We start from the raw sequence: 27,820 nt of genomic DNA on the forward strand, positions 1-27,820 counted from the left end.
AGAAATTAAACTGAAAAAAAATCGGAATACTGCAGAAAAATGAAAGCTTTTTCAATTCCGGACTTGAGTTACAAGAGGTAACAAAGGATTTGGAGCAAATGGTTAGTCAATTTGAAGAACTGAAGGTAAGAGCCACTGCCATTCTCGATTTTTTTAAAAATCATTATTCAATATTAAACTGTTGAAAGTATTAAACAACTGTTGAAAGTATTAAAGGAAGAAAGAACGCTTGTCAGAAATGCTCTCAACTTTTTCTGGAATATTTTGTAAATGAGCATCATTTTAAACCCAATTCGGTAAAGTGGCGTAGAATAACAATAATTTTAATCACCCGAAATTGCTTCATTTAAGAGCTGCTCTTAAAGGAGGAGCTAATATATTCATCCAAGTATTTTATTCCCTGTTTGAGGCGTGACGGAAAATTTGAAAATCTAAGACTGCTAATGAATTCTCATGTTCTTTCAACATTCTAGTCATGTTCAGTGAGCTTCCTGTCCAAATGGTTACGAACGTATTGACAAAATATGCGTACGGATTGGATTTCCTCCTCAATGCACTTCGTACCAAAGTGACGGGTGTCTCTTTGCACTGAGTTTGCGTGTCATCACTCCCTTGGCGGAGTGATCGCGAATGCCCGGGGCCCCAAGTGTGATTGGAAACATCATCGCCTTCAAAATTTACACATATTCAATGGAAAACTAATCTTTTATTGATGTGTATCTTTGTCATTGACTATGTCTTTAAGTTATAATTAACAACTTACATATACATAATTGCTTCCGATTTCCCTATTTCCCTCCATTATAAAAGTTTATAGCCTAAAAATTGTTATACCTTGGTCAATGTGGCCAGGCCATTAGAACTATAAATCCACAGCTGATATTATTTAGTCCTTCCTGATATTATTTTAGAAAACTTTTTTTTTTCATTTTTCATTGTATTTATTCATTTTCTCTAGAATATAGATTTTGATGAAAAACGAAATAGATAAATAAATAAATAATATAGACACAGAGAATGTAGCAACAAATAAAAGATACATAAGCCTGGACTGCACAATCATTTACCTTAGAAAGTATCAAAATGTACTCAATGCGCATCTCAGTGACAAATCGAGAATTTAAAAACCTTCTTTCTTCCCCATAAATTCAACATTGACTCAACAACAACAACAAAAAAATCTGCTGATGAGATTATTTAGCCATGGACCAATTTTTTTCTCATATCCAAGATCAATTCGCTCTCTTGACCTTTTTTCTTCTTTTTTCTTTCGTTTTCACTCTTGCACTATTTTACGGTTTTTGGTCAACGGTTTCACGATTTTGATTTTTCTGTTTTAATACATTTTCGCTTTCTTTTCATTTTCTTTTGTTAGGAATTACTTATCTAGAACATTCCGGTTATTTTCCAAAATATAATTCAGATGATCACAAATTTTATTTTACAAATTTTAGGCTAATCAGGACTAAATATTTTTAATTGCATTTCAATTTTATTTTAAAGAATATTTATTTGTTGCACTGCTCATTTCTGAACTGGTGATCCAAGATGATTTAGATATATAATCACTTTTATATACTTTAAATGTTTTAATGGAGTTTACAATAATACCGATTACTTTAGTAAATTCCAACATACTTCTTTGCAGATATAGAGGCATTCTGATTCTGGACATGTATTGTTGCATGTTTGTGAAAGAACGCTGGAAGTAGAATATATTATTTTAACTTTCAATCTTTCTCTATATTTATAATAAGTTTTACTTAACAAGATTCTGAAAAATATGAAACGAAAAAAAGTAATATGAAGATAAAGCGAATCCATTCTTTCGCCTATCCTTTCGAGAGGAGGAAAGTTTCCTGTCAGGAGAAATTTTTTAATTTTCATTTCTAGAGGAAATAACAATTTCAAATTCTTCTTGAACATATTTTTTTTACAGAACTTCACATGAATACGGCTATGCAATGGTAAAAATTTAAAATTTCTAATTTCAGCTTCTGTTTTCCGGTAACATTTTATAATTGTAAACTACTGTGCTTGTTTTGTATTATTTTATGCAGTTAAATGCATTTCATGTTATTCTTTTTCTAAAAAAATGCAAATATTATTTGATATAAAGTTCTCGAAAAATCAAACAGCCAATTAACTATAAAAATTAAACAGTTGGATATTCAATGTATAAATTTATGTTTACTAGCGATTATTCGATATAATGAAGAATCCTTACTTTAAATAAATGAAGACGGTTACAAGTAACGCGAATGCTTCAATAAAAATATAACTATACGAGATATACACACATTCATTATTCACTTAGCTATAAATTTCATAGCAAGAGGAGTACTAAAAAAAAATAGAGAAGCATTGAAAATGATGAGTGATTCCATGATTATTATTAATCACGGAAATAATTTTCATTCACAATCGTGTTAATATTTCGAAGTCGGATCAAATATCATTTAATGATGAAACAAAAAAAATCGCAACCCTCTGGCCTTGATGCAAATAGAGGAATGATTAATCGCAATATCTGAAACGATTGTTTTAGCTCCACAATGAATGCAGAACTTGTAAAAAGCGACTTTTAGTCGAATCTTAAATTTCCTCGATGATCATTTTAAACTTAGGCGAAACTTAGGCTGAAGATATGCAACGTCTTTTATTCTGCTTAGACTTAAAATTTCAGAAGCGGAAATTCTGCTTGAAATTTGTTCTGCTCATTCAAAAGAATAAACTTAAATTCGTTTTGCTAAAAATGGATGATAAATTGCTGTACTTATTTTAAAAGTAAAGTAAAAAAGTTTTTAAATGCACATGCTAATTATTCTCCGTGTTTTTACATGCATTAACATTTATACGTAAATAAACAAATTTACAGTATCTTATGCTTCTATTTAAAGCAATTTACTTTGTATTAAAAATGAGTTCAGTTTCGAAAGATAAATCAGTTGTAATATATTATATACATCAGGATTTCTATGTTGTTCAAACCTTGCAGATTAAATTTTTTATTCATATCGCTGTACCGCAGAAATGTTGTGAAATATAACCAGGAAAAAATTAATAAAATTGAATGTTATCCTCTCTTTCAGGTATTCACGACTTGTCAATAGCAGAAAAAAAACCAAGCAATAATCTTCACCGTCATTATTTTTATCAAGTAATTAATTTAACAATTTTAGTCGCCAGCATTTTTTTAATTTATTCATTTCTTTCTATCTTCTTGTGACAGAATTGGTTCTGAGTACTCCTCTGCATTCTCAGCAAAGTAGGAAGAAATTATTTTAATATGCAATTTTTGTTTTCCCTCATCATTACAATCTTCACACACTATCTTTTTCATGAATTACAAAAGATATTTCTATAAATATACATATCTAATATAAAGTTAATTCTCTAAAAGAGTATGAAGATTTATTTTCATATAGCAATAAATAACAGAAGCTACCGCCGAAGCAAGAATACCCTTTCTTAGCAAAGGACAAATTATAAAAATTTAAAAGGCCTCAAAATTTAAAATAATTCAATTCTAATATATTCTACTTTTTCTTCTCACCCAGTGATTTTTTGAAGTCTTATGGATATTAATCCATTTTATTAATTCCTCATTTACCATTTTTCTCTTCTTTCCCATGGTATGAATAAAAAAGGAATTATGTTTTTGGTCCACCTTAATACACTTACCTTTCCAAACAGAGGCATTTTTTCTCTAAATTATTTATTATATTCCAACATAACACTGGTTTTGGCAGTTCGCGGGAATAACAATGAATGGCTAAATAGTTGTAAAAAGAACTGTAATGTCTTATAAATGCACTTCTAAGTATTCCTTTAACAAACGTTATTATAAATATCCACTTTTGTCTTTTACTCATGTAGTTTTGTATTTTACTCTGTAGTGGTAAAATCTGAAATTACAATTTAAAAATAGTTTTCATGGACTTCTCAAAACTAAATAAAAAAAATCAGTTGTTTTCCAGGATCTCATTTCGCAATCATGCTTCTGATTGATTTTACAGGACTTCTAAATGAACAGCATTAATATTTTTTTAAAAAAACGGAGTTAAAGCAAATAATGTTTAACTTTCATCAAATGTGTTAGTTTACATACTTTTTATCATAATAAAATTGAATTCATAAATAAAATTGTTATAATAAACATAGCTTGAAACAAGTTTTAATGACAGGCAGCAGTTAATCTGAGATGACGAATTTAGATTTTAAAAGGGCAGGTAGTTTTCAAAAAATATGTTGACAGACTTCTTAATTCAATTATTATGATTAAGAATTACTTCTTAATTACTTATTTATGAAAATTTATTTGAAAATCAATTTCTCAACCCAATTATGCCTGGCGTTCCTTTTTAGAGACGTTTCGAAGAATGAGCTTTTATCTTATGTAAATAAGCATCATAATTTTGAAAATGCATTCATCTCCGTAGCTGTGCTTTTGTTTAGATTTCTTATCAACACTAAGAGCCCAAAAATGATATAAAGTTTATTCTAAAGCCCTTTAGTTAGATTTTTGTTAGTTTTCAAGAATTAAGCTGTTGGCGATGTCAGGAAAAAAAAGTAAGTTTTTAAAATTATTAATAATTTTTCCTATATTTGATATATGTTCTTCAATGAACAATTCTTTACGTATACTTAAAAATATTTAAAAATTAAAAGTATAAAAAAAATCTTTTCAAATTTTATAGACTTTATAATTTTCTTTTATAGACTCTTTTAGCTTTCTAAAAATCACTCTCTTTAGGAACGTTAAAATTTTTAATTAAATAAAAAATGAATTATACATATTTTTATGAATTATATTTTTTTCCAGTATATGTATATGGAGCCTTATAAAGTTGTGTTGATATTAACAAGCAGAATATAAAAAAATTTAATTTTCAGGAAAAAAACTTCTGAGCATTAATAGATTAAGTTAGTTCCAGCTAAAGATTTATAAGCGTAAAAAATAACTTTTTTAGAGCATATGTTTTAACTTTTAAAGCATATTTGTTAATTTTTTAGGGCATAGATGTTTCACAAGTAATTTCACTTAAATTTTAATTATCAAATTTTATTTTATTACTTACAATAAATATTACATTTTTATTTATCTTTCAAATTTTAAAAATGAAGTGAAATGTCAACCTGCTTTAAATAGGTTTTCGAATTATATTTTTAAGTTAGTTAATTAATATTTTTAAGTTAATTAATAGCGCTCTTTTATTTACAGTAAATAGAATTTTAAGTCTTTTTTAATTATCTGTGCCTCGATAATTTATTTATAAGTAGATAATCTAAATATATCAATATATATTTGGGCAGATTTAGAGTATCAAGATATAAATGACAACCTCCATGCAGTTAATGTTGTTAAAATATGAACTCAAAGCATTTACATAGGGATCCGTTATCTGCTAATTGTCATAAAAAAAAATTCTAATTTCAAAATGCCTTCCAGAAGCAAAGTTAATGTCCTTTCTCTACATACATTCAAAACGGAACATTTTACCTTGTAAGCAGCAAGTTGTTGTTTACTGTTAGTTAAAAATAGGCAGTTTTTTTTTTTATATTGAAATTTATATATTGCACTCTTTGGATTTCTGTATTCAAATATTGGCATACTTGAATGCTGGTTGCGAAATTCTTTCTAGATGTTTCAAGCAAATCAAGAAAAAAAATCAAATTTAATTTTTAAAACAATTTTATTTTTAAATCTTACAGCGTTTAACATTATCATTAGCTAAATTTTACAATTTTGCATCAGTTTTTTGAAAAGAAATGAAACTCATTCAGATTACGGCATAAAAAATCTGACGCCTGAAGAAATAGCCCTAAAATGAAATTTATAAAATATTATATACTTATTTATGCTACAAACTTTGCTTTTAATGACTAAAAATATTTTTTTCAGTTTTTATCACTTACGTGCATGATGTTGTTTGAGTTAGAATACTAAACAATAGTATAGGCAAAAAAATACAGAACTCTAAATATTTTGCTTATGTATAGGCACGGTGCAGATCCTACGAAGTGAAAACTTACAGGAAACGATAACTTTTTGAAATTTCCAACTGATTTAACGTAGTACTTTAATGTTCAATAAGTTAAAAATATTTATATTAGTTGAAAATAATGTGTGAAAAACTTCATATAATTTTTTATGTATGTGGTGTGTATTTTTCAAAAACGTTACTTTACATTAGATACTCTATTTGAAAAGGATAAGCAAAAAAAAATTTTTAATTATTATTCTTGATATTCCTTGATAGATGATGACCGCAAAGATAAATTGTAATAGCATCATGGATTTCACTCTTTGAGGGATTTTTAAAATATGTACTAAAATTACATAATTCGCTTTTCATCTTCATGGCCAAGTTAAGAGCATGCTAAAATGATTCTTGGCAAGTGAGAATCTGTTATTCGTTCTAGTAATTATTTTTATTTATTTTTGCATTTTTGAAATCAATTTATTTTTTCATACTCACATATGCGATCATTAGTAGTTTTGAAATTGCTCAATTAATTTTTTTGCAAGCAAATCTAATAAGCAAATAAACAAATTTCAGCAAAGTACTGTTAAAATAAATAACTATGAAATGAAACTTCAGGGCTTCAACTTCTGTATTTACTATGTCACTTATAAGAGAAATAATTTCTTTTATTTATTATTGGTATTTAATTAGCTCATAATCCTGCTTCTAAATTATTTAAAGTTATTTAAAACGGAGCTATCAGAACGAAAGTTATCTATACTTATAAATAAAGCTCAATGTGTGTTTGTGTGTGTGTGTGTGTGTGTGTGTGTGTGTGTGTGTGTGTGTGTGTGTGTGTGTGTGTGTGTGTGTGTGTGTGTGTGTGTGTGTGTGTGTTGGAGCTCTACAGGCCAGGTCAATTGACATACAGCTACCAAATTTGGTACATGTATATCTTAGAGGTTGGGAATGTGCACCTAGGGTCCCTTTTTTTGAAATTTTAATTAGAATTTTAATTATTAATTAAAAACTAACTTTCCCACCAAAAAAATCTTCCATTTTCCCCACCGCCAAATGAGTAAGGCCTCAGTTTTTTTTCTCCCAACAGTAATGAAACTAGGGTTAATATTTATCGGCGGATTATTTCAAATGATTCTGTTTATTTTCTTAATGTTTTATGCATTTAAAATTAAACATTGTTAATTAATCCATGTTTCAGATTCATTCTGAAGTACTTTTGAATTAAAATAACACAGAATAAATTAAATTAAAAATGTATAATCTGCATAGCGTTACCCCAACTGGCGTAGAAAAACTCACGCATTTGCGTTATCGTAACTGGCGTTGGAAATTCACGCATGCGCATTGTGTTCTGATTGTTGACATGACAACCATTATCAACGGATGATTTAAATTATTTTTAGATTAGTTGTATGCTTTTATAATTAAAGTGTATTTATGTTAGTTATATATATTTTGTATATGCTTATAGTTTTAAGTCCATCGTTTTTTAAGTAGTTTTTTTTAACCTGTTTTCAACCGATTATTTTAAACGATTCCTTTTATTTTCTTAGTGTTTGATGCATTTAAAATTAAACATTGTTAATTAATCGATCTGGTCATGATGAATCTGAGAAAATTTTGTTGACAAATTCTTGAAATATTACATAAATTAAGAAAGATATTCTTTAGTGCCCATAAAGTTTAAACGCTCAGTGACTCTGTTTTCAGCAATCGTATTACAAATAAATACTTGTTTAAATTAAAGCCATCCTTATGAAGAGTTCAATCACATTGCTTTTTAAATGTTGTAGTATTGATAATATATTTGATTCATAATTATTATTTACGGCGTTAAATTATTTTCGATTCGATTTTAGATACCAAAAATCAAATTATAGATACCAAAAAAAAAATCTCTGGCCGCAAACACTGTATTTAAAAATATTTTTGATTTACTAAAGAATAACATGATAATAAATCATGATGCAATATTTCCTTAATCATAAATCACATTTTTCTAAGAACTATATAGATAAAAAATAATTAAAAGAAGTAGAACGATGTGATTTTTTTTATTAGTAGGTAATTCTTACGGTTTCACAGAAACCCGACAACAACAATCTAATTAAGAATAAGTTTTGGTTAAAATTACGATAAGTATTTTTATTTAACTGGGAAGATAAATGAAACAAATGTGTAAATTTTTATCACAGAGATGTGAATCGCGTGGAGGGTAATAAATATTCGAAATGAATGATATCAATCCAAGTTAAGTCATAGTCACGTTTATTACTCATTATTTTACGACAAGGGTAGGGCTTCAAATGTGATCCTCGATTAAATAAATAATGTCTAAATTATGTAGGTCGCAAAAAATAGACCCCTTTTATTTTTATAGAAATATAAGAATATTAAATAAACAACATAAAAAATGAATGATGAGGAAGACAATGTTAGTGTAAATATTTGATTTCTTGATTGTATGTTTTCCTTTATTTCATGTTCCAGAAGATACTGGACCTTTCTTTAGTTTACCAGATAAGTGTTCTGGACTTTTCTTCCTGTCTCCATAAAAGTATTCTGGAACTTTCCCTGCTAGTATAAAAACAGAAGATCTGTCAGTCACGGTATCTGAGTTGAGTTAATAAATTGGTTTAGCTCTACCTCTTGTGTGAGTCATTGAGTTCCACACTAAATTACCTAAGTGACATCATTATCGCTTTTAAAATATTCGCTTTTACCCTTGTGGAAATGATATACTGATTGTGAGCATCAATCATAGGTGAATCTTATTTTTCCTTATTGATAATTACACGTATTTTGAAATTATAAGGCGTCAGATCTTTTTTCTCGGTAAAACTTTATTAGACTGTACAGGTATTACTGTACAGGTTGTCCTAAAAAAGTGGAACAAGCATTTATTTCTTTAAGGATTGCTGTTCGTGACATATACTTGCAATTGCAAAATTTTACCGAATAAGATACCCAAATGTATGAAAATACTTTGACTCCTATAGATGATAATAAAAAGTTAGAAAAACTAAATTTTTATATAATGTCTATAGAAAAAAAAGAATCAGTGAGAAAAATGTTTTTCTTCTTTCTATAAGGACACAACGTTTCATATTTTTATCTGCAAAATTAAAAGGCAAATTTATTTATTCAGACCCTTTATCTATACCTCTGACGGATGCTCCAGCGGGGATTTCATTGTGAGTTTCAGCGATAATATACGCATCAAAAATATTATTAAAACGACAGAATCAGAAATAATAAAACATTTATTAACATTCATTAAATTTATAAAAAACATTAATATAATACATTAATTAAAGTGCTTAACAACTCGTTAAAAATGAACGACTTCTACATCTATACAAAGTTTTATTTTTTTCACAATACTTGCACATATGTGATCCATTTCATCACTTGGAACTTAAAGACAGCCCTTCTGCAATTCTTCGGCAACGATGTATAAAGTGTGTACTGGCAAAATCAATTCATCCCTTAGTTCAAAACCTATTACCAATCAAAACTTACTGAATGTATCAGTTATTATTCATACTATTGTACAAATTGTAATAAACCAAAGTATTTCTAATAATGCCACACCACTTATCCATAGAAAATAGACCCTGATGATGAATTTCTTGTACGAAGAATGCATCTCGATTATGACAGCATTTGAAGAATTTCATTTACCTTATATAAAGCTTAATCGCAAAAGTCTGGATGTCGATCGTGTACAGCTCATGTCACTATCGGATCAGGCCATGAACTCTACGAATGACAGTTATAACGTTGAAATGTTCCCTACACTGTCTGTTTTGGAATGTTGAGTTCTGGTGTGACTTGGATCACTAGCATGAGGGGAAATTGAAATGTAAGCCGAAATGTCTTTTCTTCGTCACGCGCCACCCGCTCCTATGCGGAAGAGAAAGGATCCTCTAGTTTGCCTTCGCCAAGCCATTCTGAGAATACACATCCTAGAAGAATGCAGGGAGTTCGGAAATCATAGTTTGGGAACTTTGTACTCTTATACAATTACATCGGCATTACGATTACATGCAACACAAATCGTCGGCATTACCAAACGTTCGTTGCTGCTGAAATGAAAGCATACAAGTGCGAGAAAATAATTTTGTTATTTTGTTCGGCATTCAAGTAATTTTTTGAGATATCTTAAATGTTCAGCTTCTCACATTTCTCTTGATAAAGTCGATGTTGCAGCTGCCGAGCAATCAAAGTGAGCAACATAATGCGAAATTAGTACATTTCTTTCAATTCATGATGATCGGATGATGTAATCCTATACAAATATTTATAAATGACAATTTTTCTGTAATGAATATATTTGCATTTCTAACATAAATGTTTTCATCTTTGTGTCTAAAAAAGGAATCAAAAACATATTTTCTCTAAATTTAAAAATAAGCATATCTCTGCAAATTTAGTAAATGAAAATGCTGAACTTTGTTATGTGCTTAGATGATTAAGAGGGAAATATCTCATTAATTAACACTTTTATATTATGATGGCCTCATGAAAATTTAATTTGTTTGACTTATTTCTATCAACCTCCATGGACGTTTAAGTGTTTTCGTAAAATTGCCCATCGTATTTAAATAATAATAATAAGTATGAGTCTAGTTGCAAAATGTAGGGAAGGCTAGAGCTTGTTTCACTATTTTTGCACACTCTGTATATTTTTTGTTGGGCTGAATGCAGTCCTGAATGAGATGCCCTTATTTTAATCTGCTCTGTATTCCATTTACTTTTTTGTTATTCAAGATCCGCAACAAATTTTAAACCTAAATGGTCATATATCGGCAATAATTCCACTAAGGACGTGCGTCATTTTACCAATTTGATTATTATTTCTCTTTTCTGTAAAAACGACTTGTGAAAGCAATTAAAAATGACTTCCCCTGATTGTTGAAGCTCCAAATTACCGAGACGGTGATTTTTTTCCATTTCTCCTTTCAAAAACTGAAGCGTTATTCTAGAGAAAAGAAAAAAAAGAGTTTTATTTATCCAATTAATTATACCAATAAAAAATACGTTTCTTGTGTATATATCGTCTTTCTCTGAATATAGATAGAAATGATAGATCTTATAATGATTAGAGTCCATTCCTGCGCATTATCTGAGGAGTCTGGAAATCATGAGCATAATGAATTGTTTTCCACCAGCTGAGTAAATTGGCTCTTTTGGCGAGAAAACCGTTGGCGAGCGAGTCGCGAAAAACTTTTATGACATCTTTAGTGCGTATTTCGCTGGCACTCGCTTCAATATCTCACATGTGGAAAGAAGGACGAAGAATGCTCGGGTCTCGCCAAGAACGAAAATAAACAAGAGAAGGCTCTCGCAATAAAAGAGGGGGAAATGCAATCTACTCTCTGTAAGTGAATTCGTGATCTTATTTTTCTCCACCAGTTTTGCTTTTCTGTTCTAACAGTTATGGTACTCCTAATTTATGAAGAAATATAGAATTTTTTCTTGAGTATTTCATTTTTGTGCTCCATGTTATATAACTGAATTAAGCTGTGAAAGGAAGTTCAAGAACAATTTGTTTCAAAATCGTGAGTCACATCTTCAAATGAAGCCGCTTTGAATTATTCTGAGTTGGCGTAGGTTCTCATTTTCTTAAAACGTTTGCTGGAGAGTTTCAGTAACCTTTTCGTAAACTATTACGGTACAACGGATATTATATTTAATCAAACCATTCACAGGACATGCTAAACTTTGTTTACGATAATTTTATAGGTTTTATAACTTTAATATCAATCTTTATGTATGGCATGATGATTATAATTTTCCTTTATATTCTTTAGTTGGATAGTAGTCCATATTTTTCGAAGATTATTGAGAGAAAGAAAATCCTTTAATAGAAATTTTCCTTTCACTTTCTTTAAAATTTTCTGAATAATTATTAGTTGAATTTCTTTTTATAAATCATTCTTCAATACATCCTTTTTTTTCCTTCCTTCTTTTTCCAGAATTCGTTTCCAATGAAACATTTCAGATAAAAATAGTTTTGAAACCTTTCCTGCTACAGATGAAATAAGAAATAATTAAGATGCCTGTATTTAAAGCCAATGGTAGAATAATTTTAATATTAAAAAAGTAATAACATAAGATGAATCAAACTTAAAGAATGAAATTTGTTATTATTTTTGAAGTAATTTACCTTTTAAAAAATTTCAGAAAAAAAATCTTTTTTCCCTCATCTTTGAGATAAAAATATCACATTTTTGTATATATATTGCAGAACCTAAGATTAATAAATTAAATTAAATTTCTTCTGGAATAGGCAAAGTACAGATTAAAGTGAGACGCAAAGAATTTCAATGCAATTGCTAAAATGTTTATAATTTTTCTTTGATCATACTGTTTCCAACATACATTAAAACTGAAATCTATAATTCTGCCGCTAGCTTTAAACGCTGTTAAAAGATTGCTATTCAAATCTGCAAATAAATAAAGAACAAACATTGCAGTCAATATTTTACCAAGATCAGTTTAAAGCTTTCTGAAAAATGTAAAATGTCTGAGTTTAAAAAAAAGAAATACTCAGAAAAAATAAAATAATGGGTTTTAATAAATGTTTGTGGTTGAGTTTTAATAAATGATGTGTTTTAAAATTTTAAGTCCCAATTTTATATTCAGCTCTAATACTTTTAAAGGCAGTTAAGGCGCACTTAAATAAATAGATTAAATTAATCTAAATAACTTTTGTAGAGATTAAGGAAATAATGTCAAATATCGATTCAAGCATTTGAACTAAATGAACTTTAAAATCAAACTTCTCCACTCATTGCAATTGTCATAAAAATAGAAAGTTTGCCAAATTGACTATCTTTGTAAGAAAACGAGCGAACGAAGAATTTGTCGACAGAGTAAACGCAAGTATTGGCGCTGGTTACAAATTAAAATTTGTAAAATTTGCGCCACAGACAAATTAAAATTTTGAAATGCGCTTAAATTCCTCTATATGTTTTATATTCGTTTTGTTTTGGTCCCCTTATTTTCGAACAAAAATTGAAATTACTCCTAAGTAATCAAAACATCCATCTTAATTTTTTTTATATATATTTTAGTCTAAAAAACAAATATTTCAAGATAAGAATTGTAGAAATTAGTAAATGAAACAAACAAGCATATAAATAACTACTTTAAAAAGTCGACTTTTGGCGAAATTGTATAATTTTACATCTTTAAATGCTATTTTCACAAATTCTAATCTTTACTAGAATTTTCTTATAAAAAAACTTCATAAATTAAAATCTAAAGCACTTTTTTCATGAAATTTTGAATGATAATTTCTCAATACATTCTGCTGTTCCTGAACTAGAGAATAAGTGGCCTATTCACTTAGAAATATCTTATAGTTATTCTAATGCTTCACAAAATGAAAAAAAAATTGAAATTTTCATATTATTTATCAGTCGAACCTCAATATTTAAAGAATGGATAGAAATACTTATTATTTTTTAATTCAGAAATGATAATATATTAATATATCTATTAAACTATCTGAAAAATTTTAAGCAAATCATTTGATAAACTTCTAAACTAGAACATGTTTGCAAGATATATCATTTTAGACAAAAGGAAACCCTTTTTCCCAATTTTTTTAAAACTTTTTCCGCTTAACTGGTATATTCTGGTTTCATAGATGTTTTCTAGGCATTTTTGTATGCTAAAAATTCAAAAATATAACTATATTGGAGCATTTTTCAAAAAATTAATTCCAAACGTAGTCACACATTTTATAAGAAGGCGATTTCTACCTATGCATGTTGTAAAGGAATTCACCAATTTAGTAATGCATAGGGTTACTCGAAATCATTGCATCGACTTTTAATGACTTTTATAACTTTTTAAACAACAGAAAGAAAAAATGCATGTATTAGATAGCGGATAGAAGCTTAAAGCTCAGTCGGCGTAAGTAATAATTACTTTATATGACTTATTTTGGTTACCTAGGCAACACCGGTGCATCCATGCAAAGGAGACTGAAGCAGAATGTTCGACATATCCCAGTGAAATGAAGACACACGAAATATTTTACGTAGATTTAGATAGGCACATGTGCTAAACAGTGCCTCAGTGCCTTGCATCAAATGGACATCCTTTTTTTTTTTTTTAATTGATATTGCCCATGAGACAAAAATATGCCAGAGAAAGTAATTATTACATACATAAACGGGACTCTGAACTTTCTTCTTCGTTATTTTCAATTTTTTCCCGTCTCACTATAATTTACAAAAAGCCGTAGCCATTTGTAATAGGTACCAATGTTGAAGCAAATACATTATGATTGTAAATGATTCGTTTTCAGTAGACATTAATATTTAACGGCGTTTCTGCTAAGCATTTTTATTTGACTTAAATGAAATTCACTTTATTTCAAATCCATACAAACCATGAGGATGTCATTTGAAAACAAGAAAAAGCAGTGATAACGCAGTACGCAAACAATAAAAGCAGTGAGCAGTTTAACGAATTTGATAACGATACACTGACGGCACGCTCCTTTCACTATTTATCACAATTACTAATTTAGGATTTTTTTTTCATTTGTTTGTTTGAGATCTCTCCAGAAACTGATTGAAAAGGAAAGTGACATCAAAAAGGTACAAAATGTTTGCCATAGCAAAAAATATATTTATTGAACGCATAGTAAAACCATCTGAACATAAAATACCATCGAAAAGAGATCCCTTCAGATGATTGTCAAACTAGTTTCGATCTCTCATTCGAAACAAATAAAAAATTTATCCTCAACATGAAATTTTTTCATCATATTTAATGTTACATTTGTTCACCTTTCTGGTTTACATGTTTTGTCCGTTTTTTTTTTCCTTTGTTTAAAAAAACTCTTCCGAATGGATTATAGAATACCGTGGCAACATAATGATGAATAATTTGAGATAAAGCAACTAAAGTAATCATAAATCTTTAAAAACTTTCAAACTAAATTCAAATTAAGCTCAAAATAGTTGTTAATAACTTTAAAAATATTCTATTTGCACGGGCTTCGTCATTCGATATAATGGCTGCGCTTGTTTGAAAAATAAATTTTCATACGCAACTGATACATTTCATTTTTTTCCCAAACTTATTCCGTTTCTAAAAAATGATTTTCATTATCTGCTTTCTAGCTCAAATGGTAAACACCGAAAATCGACATTTTTCTGTTTCTATTCCAGATTTAAAAATATATTTCCGCTTCTGACATTAACTTGCGATTGATTTTCATTCGGCGGTTCATTTTACAAAATCTATGCATTAAATTCATTTATGAATAACAAAGCACTCATTTTTCAAAACTTTTCATTATATTGTATAAAAATGTATTTTAATGGCTCATTAAAATTTCCTGGTCTTAATCAAAAAAGAAAAGCTTAAATGGAAAGCTGTCATTTTTGAAATGCAGTTCACATTAACAATGAATGGGCTAGAATGACTTCATTTTTTTAAAAAATTTGTGTCAGTACATATCTTTACTGGATACTTATAGATAAATATTGAATATGTTGATTGTTTACGTTTAATATGATGAACAAAAAAGTGAAAGTTAACTTATTTTGTAACCTGATCATTAAATTGCTTTGCTTGCCATTTCATTTTTGAATTTTTCAAAATGGTACGCTTGTTTGTTTGATTCGCAATACCAAATAATTTTGTTTACAATTATTTTTTTAAAGTTATATAATATCACAGAACGATTTAAATTGTTTCAGACAGGAATAACAGAAAGATTTTTTAAATGCTTCGAAATGGATCTCTTTAATTAAAAAAAACCTACTCATTTCTTACTTTACGGATTTTAAAAAAAAAACATATTGAAGGAAAACATTTTTTCTGCCATTGTCGAAGGAATTTCGGAATTTCAATTCATCTTGAAATTGGAGACACATGATTTCTTTAAAACCTTTATATTTACAGAAGTATAAAGGGTAAGGACATAAGAACTTCGTTTATATTAATAATCTCGTTAAAAGAGAGCCATATTTTAAAATTATCAAAAGCCTTAAAAAATATAAAAATTTCGAAGTGAGTTATGGAATAAAATTTTACGCAATTAAATTTTTTTTTCTGTTAAACAAAGGTTTCAGGTTTAAAGCGGTATTAAGTTCTCTCAAATCAAAAAATATCTCAAAATAAGATTTATTCATTTAAAATTCCCTTTGTTATTTGTTTACTGTCAAGATCAAATTCCATAGAAACGTTTTTGAATTGAATCATTCCAGAATTTCTACTGGAAAAATGTTCTTATGTGTAAAAAATTCGTCACGACAATATTAAAATCACCCATTTTGTTACTGCAGAGCTGAAAAGTAATTTTAAAAGTAAATATCTCATTTCAATTTTAAATCAAAGAAGATTTTTATGCTGCTGAGTTAAGAGAAACGTTTGAGTTCCATGCATTTCGTTTAATGAAATATTTTAATTCATAACAAAGTTTTGCTTTCAGAAGTGTAAATAAAAGAGAGTATCAAGATATTAGAATATTAAACCGAACAAGCATTCGTTTGAATTCATCAAGATGTGTTTGATTTAAATGGCAAAGTTTAAGTGTCCAACAGCTTCACATTCAGTGAATTATAAGATCGTTTCGTGTTCAATCTAATAATCTTTATAAACTGATATGTATTCCAAAAGTACCAAAAAAAATTTCAAAAAAGAAACTGCAATTGCTTAAAGATTATGCGAATGTTTCATCACGATGCATTATTGCAACAACGATTTTATTTGATTCAAAATAATTTTCCTCTCGTGTGCGAAAGAAAAAAATGCAGAGAAAAGGTATTTAATCGTCTAAAAAATTATATCTCAAAATTCTAAACATCCGTGAATCCGGTCAAATTTTTGAAACCTTATTCGTTCTCTTCGCCTTGATATGGTAACACAAAAATGTAGCGAACAGTATGAATAAAATTCGGTGAATTCACTCTAAATTATCAATTCCAAATAAATTGTTGGACGAAATCTATCTATTGTCCTTGTATGGGATGTGAACACGTTAACTAGCCAAATGGTTGAAATATACTTACAAATGTGTCGTAGATGTGTGTAGATCATCATCTGCAAGTCGGATGGCATGTAGATATGTGAACACGGTAGGTCTAAAACTCATCAAGCTAGATGGATGATTTTTATTTTAAAGTCACATTGCGGAAGTACAATATAATGTCAAATTAAAAACTCGTCCGCTGGAGATGTGGATCTGTATGAAGAGGTGGACTTTTAGTTCAATCATGACTTGTAATAGTTCTTCTTCGGAATTAAAAAAAATAGGGCCTGCTTAGAAACCAAAGTGACCGGGATGTAAATGGAGTCAAGAACAAAAAGAGATTATTTATTGGTAATGCGTTCTTGACTTTTATGCGTTCCAAATGATTTCTTAGACTTGTTATGTTCCCATACCAACTATGATTTTTACTAGGGTTTTAATTAGTAATGATTATTAATTAAAATTAAATTATTAATTAAAATTAAAAAATTTAGACTCTGATTGGCATGAGAAAAACCAAAGACCCGGGCGACTCAGAAGTTAAATTGTTTTTATATTTGGATTGAAGTGTGGAAAAATAATTATTTCTGAATAATGTAAATTATTTTCTAAAAGAGATGCAGGTGATAGGTAACTAAATGACGTTTTTCATTGCCTTCAGGATAACTAAAGAAAGGGTTCAGTTTTCAGTTGAAATGACGATTTATTTATTAAATTTATACAGCCATACACTCCGGATGAGAAGGAGAAAGAAAAAAAAACGGGGTATGGAAACACACTTAAATTTTATTTATCTTCAAAAGAAAAAGTCCCTTCATTTAGCTGAAACAGCCTTTTTTGGGGCACATGTAGACTGGAGAGCTTGGGAAGAGAATACGCACGCAATTCAGAAACTAAACTTTATTGAAATTTGAATTCATTTGGTTAGAAAGTAATTGCTTTAAAAATGCTGATAAACTGAAATTATTCCGCACATAAGCGCAAGCACTGAGAGGGAAAATACTTCTAAAAAATGCAATCATTAATGGACCCGAAATCAGTTTTTTTTTTCTATAAATAATGAAAAAGAAATTTAAAACCTTCACGTGGAATCGATTTCAAACTAGATCTAAACCATAGTCACTTTAGAGAAATATAACGCGTTCATTCGCCGATGGAAGTTCACAACAAAAAAGGGCAACTGGCTGTGCGTCCCAAATTTTTACCTGTTCCGAAAGGATTTCTCCTTGTTTGAAAAGTGAAGCTAAATAATGGGTGGTTCAGCAATTTATAGGGAGGTAGAGAAAATAAATGAAAGGCAAAGTTACAGCTTATTAAATTGTAAATGGCACGGGTTCATTGAATCTTTTGCGTATTAAATAGATAGGTGATCAAAAATATTTAGAAAGTTTCAGATTGACACATATTTTTTTTTTTCAACTTTCACCGACCTTTGCACTTTGACCGTGTGAACAATATGCTCGAACTCACATTTTAAAGTGAAAATTGGATCACGAGGGCATTTAGTGAATCGGCCAGAAATTGATGAGAAAGAAAATGATTTTGGCTCATCCCGTTTTCAAGAAATCCTTGACCGTTTTGTTTGATACTTACGTACATTTTCGTTCAAACAGCAACTAAATTCGGGAGGATACAAAAGTGTTATTTTAATTTAAAAAGGCCAACATTTCCCGCCTGATTTTTCTTTATGATATGCAGGAAACTGAAAAAATACATCACAAAATATTAGAAAACTATTGTATTAAAATCCAAAATAATTTATCAGATTTTTGGGGGAAATTTACATATTTGTAGTAAATAATTTTTAACAGCCCTTATAGTACAATTTCTATTCATTCATTTCAAAATAGGATATATAAAAAGGTTTATATAAAATTTAAATTTGAATGGCTTTGAGTTTTAAAAAAAATATTAGCATTGCAACAAATTGAATTTTAGCTGTCCTTTAAGAAAAGAGATTTTTCATAACTAGAAATTTTTAAAGCCTGAATCTTTGAATGGTTATATTGAGTGGAATAAAGATTAGAAATAAGCATATTTTATATCCCGGTACTTTATAAATAAAATGCATATTGAAAATTACTATATTCTTTATGCCTTATTTATTCTGCAAATGTATTAATTTCTAATATAAGAAGTAGGGGTCACCTTTCACTGCAATGATGGCTTCTCTGTTATAAGGAAGGCAGTTTTTCGTAGTCTTTCTTGGAATGCATAAGTGAGAAATGCACGCTATTTCTATGAAAGAAAATTGGTCATTTCTGTCACTGTTGCGAACCGTTTTTGTTCAAACTCGACATTTCGATGCATTGTACAATGAGATTGAAATTCGGATTCTGAGCTGGTCAGTCCGATTTCTCAACGTTCGCCGTCTCTGAATGGCTTCTGCTTTATTGACAAGAGCAGGGGGATGTTGAAACAAGAATGTTTCCTCCTCAAATTGTAGTTCAAATGTGTCTGAATGTTTTCAATTCTGCGATGTATCTAAACAATGCAACCCCTAATGATAATAGGAATACTGTGACTGCCGCCTATATATTTCCTGTTATTCGAGTGCCTAATTTATTATAATTATGCACTTTCATTTAAAAGTATGCATTGGTAATTAATATATTTGTAACTATTATATAACTGGCTTTCAAAACAGGCAAGTTTAAAAACATGCATCTGACTTATGAGAAAATACTCATCTCATTTAATGTTTCTTAAAGCTTATAGATTCGGCTTTCTTCGATCCTGATGTTTCTCGGAAGTCAAAATTCAGAATTTATTCGTCCTTCTATTACCAAAAAAAATCAAAGAAATGAATGAATCTGAAAATATTCGAATATTTGTGAACATGTGTGTGTTCACGTTCATATATGTAAATTTATCCACATTCTAATTATAATTATATTCTAACTCAGGTTAAACTTTAGTTTAACTTCTCTGTTGATTTTCTTACTATCTCTCCAACAAGTGCCGAACCCAAAACGCTGAATCAACAAATTCCCTTCTAAAACTATCTGAAGTTCAAAATACTGTCTCACGATTTTGTTTTCTGTGCTTTCTTTCTTCCTCTTCGGACTCTTTCATCCGTATGTCATGGCTTTTACATAAAAATCTTAATAATTGATAAAAATTTATCTTTTTCCATCACATTATGAAGACAACTCTTAAAACTCTACTCCTCCTTCTCCTTAAATAAAAGGAAAAAAATCGATTCACACGGAAGTGTTTCTCTTCTTTTTCTTCACTGGTAAATTCGAGCATCCAAGAGGTAACCTCTCGCCTTTCCTTACTGGCAATAAATCTGTCATTCACGCATCGTATGATTACAGTAAAAAAAAGGGGGGGAGCAAAACTGTTATTAGAATGATGGAAATATGGATTAGTTCCCTTCTTTATGGATACAAAAGGTCAATGTTTTAGTGATGTAGCATCGAATCCCTCACCTTCACCACATATGAACACCGGTACAGGCATTTGCTCCGTACATTTAAAAATAATTATTGAAATAGTATTTGTTGTTTCCAACTCGTTAGAAAAAGTTGACGATATATAAATTAATATGATCTTCTCTTAATAAATCGTAAACATTTAAGGTATCTGACTGCGTTTAAAAGGCAGTAACACGTTTTTTTTATTGTTTTTTTTAAATCCCATTTATATGGTTTTTTAAATCGGAGTTTGTTTTACTTCTACAATAAATAGAAATATGGATCTTGTATTTTTTAAAACACTGTTGCTAGAAACAAAATCGGAAGTGGATTTTCTATCCTTTTTTGAAATGCACGCCACTGTGAAATATGAATTATTTTATAATATGCTTTATCAGACACGAATTTGAATACGTTTATAGTAATCTTTATATCAGAAGGATTAGCAGTTGCGTATGCTTTCGAGCATTATATATGTTTATAAAGCATCTTATCACTGGCATTTCATGCACATTTTCGTTGTTTCTCAACGGAATATCGTTTTGTTTTTTATCTCTTTAAAATTACTCATCATTATCAACCTTTTAAAAAGTTAGATAAATTATTTTCAGATCAATATAAAATTATATTGATCTGAAATATAAAATATAAAAATATAAAATTTCATGTAAATAGATATTGTCCTTCCAAGTAAAGATTCATCTTTTAAAAATGTTTCATAAGCAAAAAAAAAAAAAAAAAAAACTTGCCGCGAAAAGACATTGTTGAATTCTCGACAATTATCCGATAGGGTAAAAAAAAAGCTGTCTGATTTTCGAATATTAAATACTGAATTGCAAATAAATGTTTTGTGGCTTTTCTTTTGTTCGGAACGCTTTAATAGTAATTTATAATCGTCAGCAGATTTTAAATTTAAATTATATTCCAGTTTCTACTGAGTTGCAAGAACTATTCTTCCTGAAAAGGATTTTTGCAACTTCTAAAAAACTGAATTCTTGCAATGTTAGCATAATTCGACTTACATGAGTTCTTTAATTATTGGTCACTGTTTTGATACTATCAAGAAATTTCCTGCTTCTCTGAACTTGCCATCTTTAAAAGAAAAGAAGAAAAAAAGAAAGGTAAAAGAAAAGGGTTCTGAAAATGCAGGAAATGAAGCTTCTTCGTGTTTTTGTTTAGTTGCTGAATATTAGAACCAAGAGTAAATTGCTGCCAGAATAAGAGTGAATAATGAGTCTGAATTGTGAAATATCAATAAATAGGATTTGGCAGTGAAGGGGAATTTCATCACTCAATGCAATACTGAGTTCAGTATCAATTATATTAGCAAAGTACTTGATGTTAAAGTCATATCCCAATTTTTAAGTAATGCCACACAACAAATACAAACTCATTGCATGAAGCAAAATATTGAGCAAAAATTATATAATAGTTTGTCAGGAAATAGGGCGGTTGCCAAGGCTTATTTTATCACGGAATGTTCTAAGACCCTCGTGGATTTATTTATTCAGAATAGTATATAAATGGAGATTTTTAAGAGTTATAATCCACAGAAGGTCACCTAAACTACAAAGCCTTCTTTCAGGAAGTTATGCGACAACCAATTATTAAAAAACTATCTACACTTAGGAATCATATTGTAAATTAGATTTTTCAAAATCTCTTACATGTAATTTTGCCTAAAACCACATTTGTCAAGTTACAAATTTTAAATTTTGGTGTATCAATAGCCATACCAGTATTCATTGATTAATTTTAAAAATTTTCATGAACTGGGAATAATTCTAATATTAAATATTCCTAGTATTATAAATTAAAATAAGGAATAAACTTCGATAACAGGAGAAGCTTTTCTTAAAATCAGCAGTCTATGATAGCAGCAAAAGTTGCTGGAAAAATAAATTTGGGCTACCAAAAAGTAACAAAAGTTATGAGATTTTTGTAAAAAAAATTTATATCCTTCAAATGTTGAGGTAAGGTAAACAAGCATAGTTTTAATACAAAACAAATGAAAACTTTAAATGAGTTTTTTGTAAAACTTGGATTTAGTAGAATTTTTCATACACAAAAACTTATGATTAGATTCATTGCCTTCACCAAAGCTGTAGGTATGTGTACAAAAAATTTAAATATGTGAAATAAAATTATTTGTAGAGTGCTTTGCTTTTTGTTTGCAATTTTCACTATTTCTTTTATCCAAATTTACCCGTTTCACTGAATCACAATTGGCAAAAAATTTCCTGATTAATAATTTTTTTTGTTTTGAATCACATTCATCTAGTAAGTGAGCTGAAATCGCTCATTGATTGTTTTCAAAAATGTTATGTCCCCTTATGTAAATGCCTTCTTAGCTAGTCAGAGATAAACATAACTCAGAAAAAATGTATGTGAAGTGGACCGGCAGAAATATCTCAGAGTCGTCCTTAAATTTATCATTGCATCAAGGTTCTTTTACGAATTCTACATTGAGCTAGACGAAAATATCCACAATAAAATTATTTAATGTTCCCAGGAAGTTTAATCTCGAGTACCCTTGAGCTTCTAGTGAATTAATTTTCACTTCCCAAGTGCTCTCCATGCTGGAAACGAGCTTTATTCGAGTACATCTTACTCTATGAATATCATTCATTGAATCGATTTCTGTGTGAAAGCCGTAGAGAGGAATGCGTGCAAACCTCTCTACGGTTTGCACGCATTCCTCTCTACGGTGTTTAAAAGTACACATTCCTCCGAATACGTACTTCAGTGGGGTCTGTTTTGTTGACAAAACCCCTTCGGATTATTGACTGAGAAAAAGATTATCTTTTTATCCTTGAAACGCGGTTCATTTCAGATGTATATTTAAATTTTTAAAAAATGAAATGATGAATTGTGTTCATCTTTTCTACATTAAAAAAATCGCACAGGTCTCGAACTCTTCAAATACAGTTCTTCGGTAACTTTCGAATGGGTTTTAAAGGGTCACTATAAAATCCTTTTGCTTACGAAATAAGAAAAAACAGTTGAAAATTCTTTTATCAAAGACGGTACTTTGTTAAAAGCATTTATGTTTAGTGTGGGTCACTCCATTGCTGCCTAAGTTTTATTCATGGAAAGATTATCTGGAATTTTTCACCCTAGCTGTGAATTTTTTTTTTTTTTCATTTGTGAAAAAAAAATCACTTTATCGTATGTGGAAAATATATAAAATGCCCAGTAGTGATCGCATAATCTAGGAATACTACATTACCTCAGTTTCAGAAAAAAAAAGTTGTCCCGAAAAACATAACTCTAAAATAATTTTCTGCAACTTTGCATTTATAAAAGACGATATACATTCACAAAGAAACTTTACTGAATACCCGTGATGCACGAGGCATAATTTTATAGGAGTAAATATTCAAAATGACCTTTAATATTGATGCATGTAGGCACATGCCATGGAATGTGGAGGTGAAACTGATTTAGCAACAGCTTGGTTTTAACAAATGTGCAGATGAAATAAAGTAAAGCAACTGGTTCTGCTTCTGTTGTAATTGAAGTACTTCGACCTCTATATTTCGATGAGTTTCAACCTTTGAGATCTTTCTGATTTCGAAAAAAAAATGAAATTATATTTCTGTGTATTCTAAATCTGATTCTTGCCTCAAAATCAATTGTAAATTTTAGACCAAATCCATGGATGGAGACGCACTTCTCTTCTGAGCTTTTAGGTTATGTTACGAAATTTGACAAAAAGATTATTTTAACATGCATAAAAAAGGAAAGTATTTCTACAAAATATTTTATCAACTTAAAACTTTCCAATTTTTATTTATTAATTGCATATGAGTTAGAGCATATCTTGTGGTAACCGTCTGCACTTAATTGGCCTTATTTTATTTTAAACTGCATTTTAACTCTTTGGAACTCTTACTCAATGCAGTGTTGGGGCACAGAGAGAGGAGAATAAAAGCTCTCATGCATTTGAATAATGAAGGCTGAGAAGGAAGTATGGCTACTTGCTCTTGACCCTCATCTAGGAGACAAAAACTTTAAGGCTTATATCATTTTTTGGGCGGAATATGAATATCCACACTGTCCAAGCAATGTATTAACTTGCTCAGTCACTCATGATGTCATGAAGATTGGCGGTTAGGCGAAGAAAATCATGATCTTCTCAATTCGACATTTTTCCTTAATACAACTTCGCTGCCCCTATTGACATTAATCCAAAACACAAAGGCATGAGAACATTAGGCATATGTTATATAAAATACATTGGAACTTTAATGTTATTCAAAAGTAGTGCTAAATTCCATAATTCCAAATTAAGAAGTCGTTTTCTTTATAAAAGTTAGAAAATGTCACTTAAGAAACAAACATTTTAAAAGTTAAACATGTTTCATGGTTTTTAATAAATTATTTACTTGGGAGAAAAAGAACCATTGATAAATATTAAATTGAAAATAGGAGCATATTTTTTTCAGTCCCCGAACAAACTTTGTGATTTCAGATTGATATTTCTTTCGATTTAGCGATATATACTGGTCATAATTATCTAATGTCAGTGATAAAAAAATATTTTTGTATATATTTTTAAGCTTTATTCTCGAAAGTCACTCCCGTGGGTCTGTATGAGAACTGTAACTGCGTAATTTTCTGAAAACTTATTTCTATATCTGAGTCGGAGAAAAGTAAGCCTTTGATTTCATACTACTTTAAGTAATTAAGTAGAACTGAATACTACTTAATACTTCTCTATTCGATACTGTGTAAGCTAATTTAAGCTATCAATATTATTTAAAATAGTAGTACTTTTCTTTATTGGAATACTTGACAGGCAATGACAAATAGACATCCTGTTTACACGATAAGCTGAAATCGAATCTTATTTAGAATATCAACTGAAAAATTAATCACTATCCTGAAACATCGAGGACTGTGAGATTGGGAAAAGATATTTTGATGCAAATAATGCCTTTGTACTGGGGAAGCAATTTTCGTTATCAGATTTGAGTGAATTTGTTGAAATTTGCAAATATTATAAAAAGATAATTATAAATTAGATAGAAAATATATAAAGAAAATATTTTATACATTTGTTTTTGGTACCGAAGATGAATTAACAACTACTTGTGATATGACTCATATAGGAACGTTTCTATGAACAATGTGCATTTGAAAGCGAATGGTCGCATTTTTCTAGGACATATTATTTAAAGGGAGTTGAAAATTGCCATAATATATTTCGAAAATCATATATATATATTTTGTTGTTGTTGTTTATAGACTCTAAAAAGATTCGCACAGCTGATTTATCCTTTTTCGGTATTCATTTATATAATAGAAAATTCTTCTCTTCATGGTGATTTGCAGCTCAATATTTATAAATATTTCTGTGGTCGCTATGCATCCCGCTTTTAAATGTGAAAAATGCATTTATTACATTTTATTAAAAAGATCTTTCTGGTTTTAAATTAATTTTTCTGTATTCTATTCTTACCTAGCTAAATTACACTACTACTAAAACTACTAATTAAATGACAAGAATTTAAGTGATTATGTGAATTAGAAATGCATAAACAAGTAGGAATTTTATGATTTTTTCGTTATTAGTCCATAAATTACTTGGCCGTAAAACACTAAATTCAGTTTGTGTAGAACCTGGCGTAGAATACAAAAACTCATAACCCGGCGGTCTCAGGAAAAAAAATTCTAAAATAAGGAATTTGCATTTGATGTTCAGTATTATGCAAAAATGAGAATGGGTTTCAGAGATCGCGGGGATTTTATTCAGAAAGAAGATGGGAAAGAACGATGGAAATATAGCGAAGAAAAATATATTTAGAGAGCCAAAAATCATTTCCGGACAGTTTGAAAGATTATTATAAATTGAAATTATTATCATTTGAAAGACTGCTATGTGTGAAAAAAGGTCAGGTTTAGAAACAAATTTCATCCGTAGTTTTTCTTGCCTACCACATTTGTATGAAAATGGATCGAGCAACTTTGAATTCAGTTTATATTTTAAAATGTTTTCTCAACTTTGTATTGACTATTTCGCATTTCGTAAATTTCTATCTAAGAGCTACTAAATAATGCAAAACAATTTTCTTTTGAACTTACTTTAAGAAAAGAAGGATTTCTTATCACGTTCCATTAAAATTTATAACTTTCACCTTGGCGTATGCTTTACTGCAGATTAGGTACGCCGCCTTATATTTGCAGATTATGAACATTTCATTGCTGGGTAACATCCCACTGAAGGCTATTTACTATTTGTATACCATTCATAAAATCATAATGTACTTATTTTCTTTTAAAATTTTATTTTTTGAAAAAAAATTGTATGATTTATTATTTTATTCATCATAATAATATCTATATTTTATAAAATACGGGACAGTAATTGACAAATAAATAGGATGATTAATATTTGGATTTTTATGTCTGATCGTAAAACAAAGGTAAATGAGCATTGAAGAGGGCTTCAATTTCTAAAGGCATTTTAAGCAAAGATTTTGATACAAGGAATAGAATATTTTTTTTAAAAAAACATTTTTATCGATGTGATTAATATCGGGTATAAGTGAACCCGGATGTATAAAAGATTCTGTAAAATGATATTTTGAATCGTTTGTTTTGTGTTGTTTCATTAATTTGTTTTTTAATCTTAGTTCATTACAGAATGTTATGATAAATATGATGCTAATTTGTTATAGTATTTAAAATCTAATCTAAATCTTTATTAATTTCCCAATTTTTATCTCAATTTAGTCCGTATGAACTTCATTCCAAAATGTTCTCTTCTATTGCGATTCCCACTTATTTATTTAATTCATTCTGTAACTTATGACGCTATAAAACTATAGATTTCAGCATTTTCTTACGCTTTAAGAGAAGGGATAAAAACCCATAATGCTTGCAACATACTTTCAAAGATACCTAAGATTCCCTTTCCTAAATCGACACGAGTCAAAGAAATCCCAATCAAAATCTCATAGCAAAATCACTGACAAGTAAAGTTTCTGTCTCTTTTGCTCGTATGTCGTATTTGTTGTGCATTTCAGATGCAAAAACTAGTAAAATTAAAAGTTCTGTTTCCAGTGGGATGTTTTTTATTCCTAATGTTTACGAATATACAGATCAAAACTCCTTCATTAAATAGATTTTAAATAAATTGTATTTCACTAATTGAAAAAAATCTGATCCAGCACAGACTTGGAACAAAAATAAGGCACATTTCTTAAAATAATGAATTTTTCCAAACATAAACACTGAGAAGTCATTAACTGAACTTAACTATGATTAAATAAACAGTAAAATGCATAATTTATGCAGAAAGTATTTGAGATGTTAAAAATATTGTAGGGTTATTATATCCAAGAAAATGGATCAATCTCAGGAGAGATAAAATTTGAGTCCTCTTGTCCGCGGAAATGCAG

The 27,820-nt window shown here is 29.2% G+C and overlaps 1 protein-coding gene across 1 annotated transcript in view; it reads left to right on the forward strand.

Moving 5' to 3' along the window:
• Window positions 1-11,247: 11,247 nt before the first annotated feature.
• The window catches only part of LOC129963133 (carbohydrate sulfotransferase 1-like), a 50,337-nt gene continuing 33,764 nt past the window's right edge, over window positions 11,248-27,820 (forward strand). The window contains exon 1 of the mRNA XM_056077226.1: window positions 11,248-11,373. The gene's annotated coding sequence lies outside the window, so the exon portion shown is untranslated. The remainder of the gene's footprint in view (window positions 11,374-27,820) is intronic.

Source organism: Argiope bruennichi, chromosome 3 (genome assembly GCF_947563725.1).
Source record: "Argiope bruennichi chromosome 3, qqArgBrue1.1, whole genome shotgun sequence".
NCBI lineage: Eukaryota > Metazoa > Arthropoda > Arachnida > Araneae > Araneidae > Argiope > Argiope bruennichi.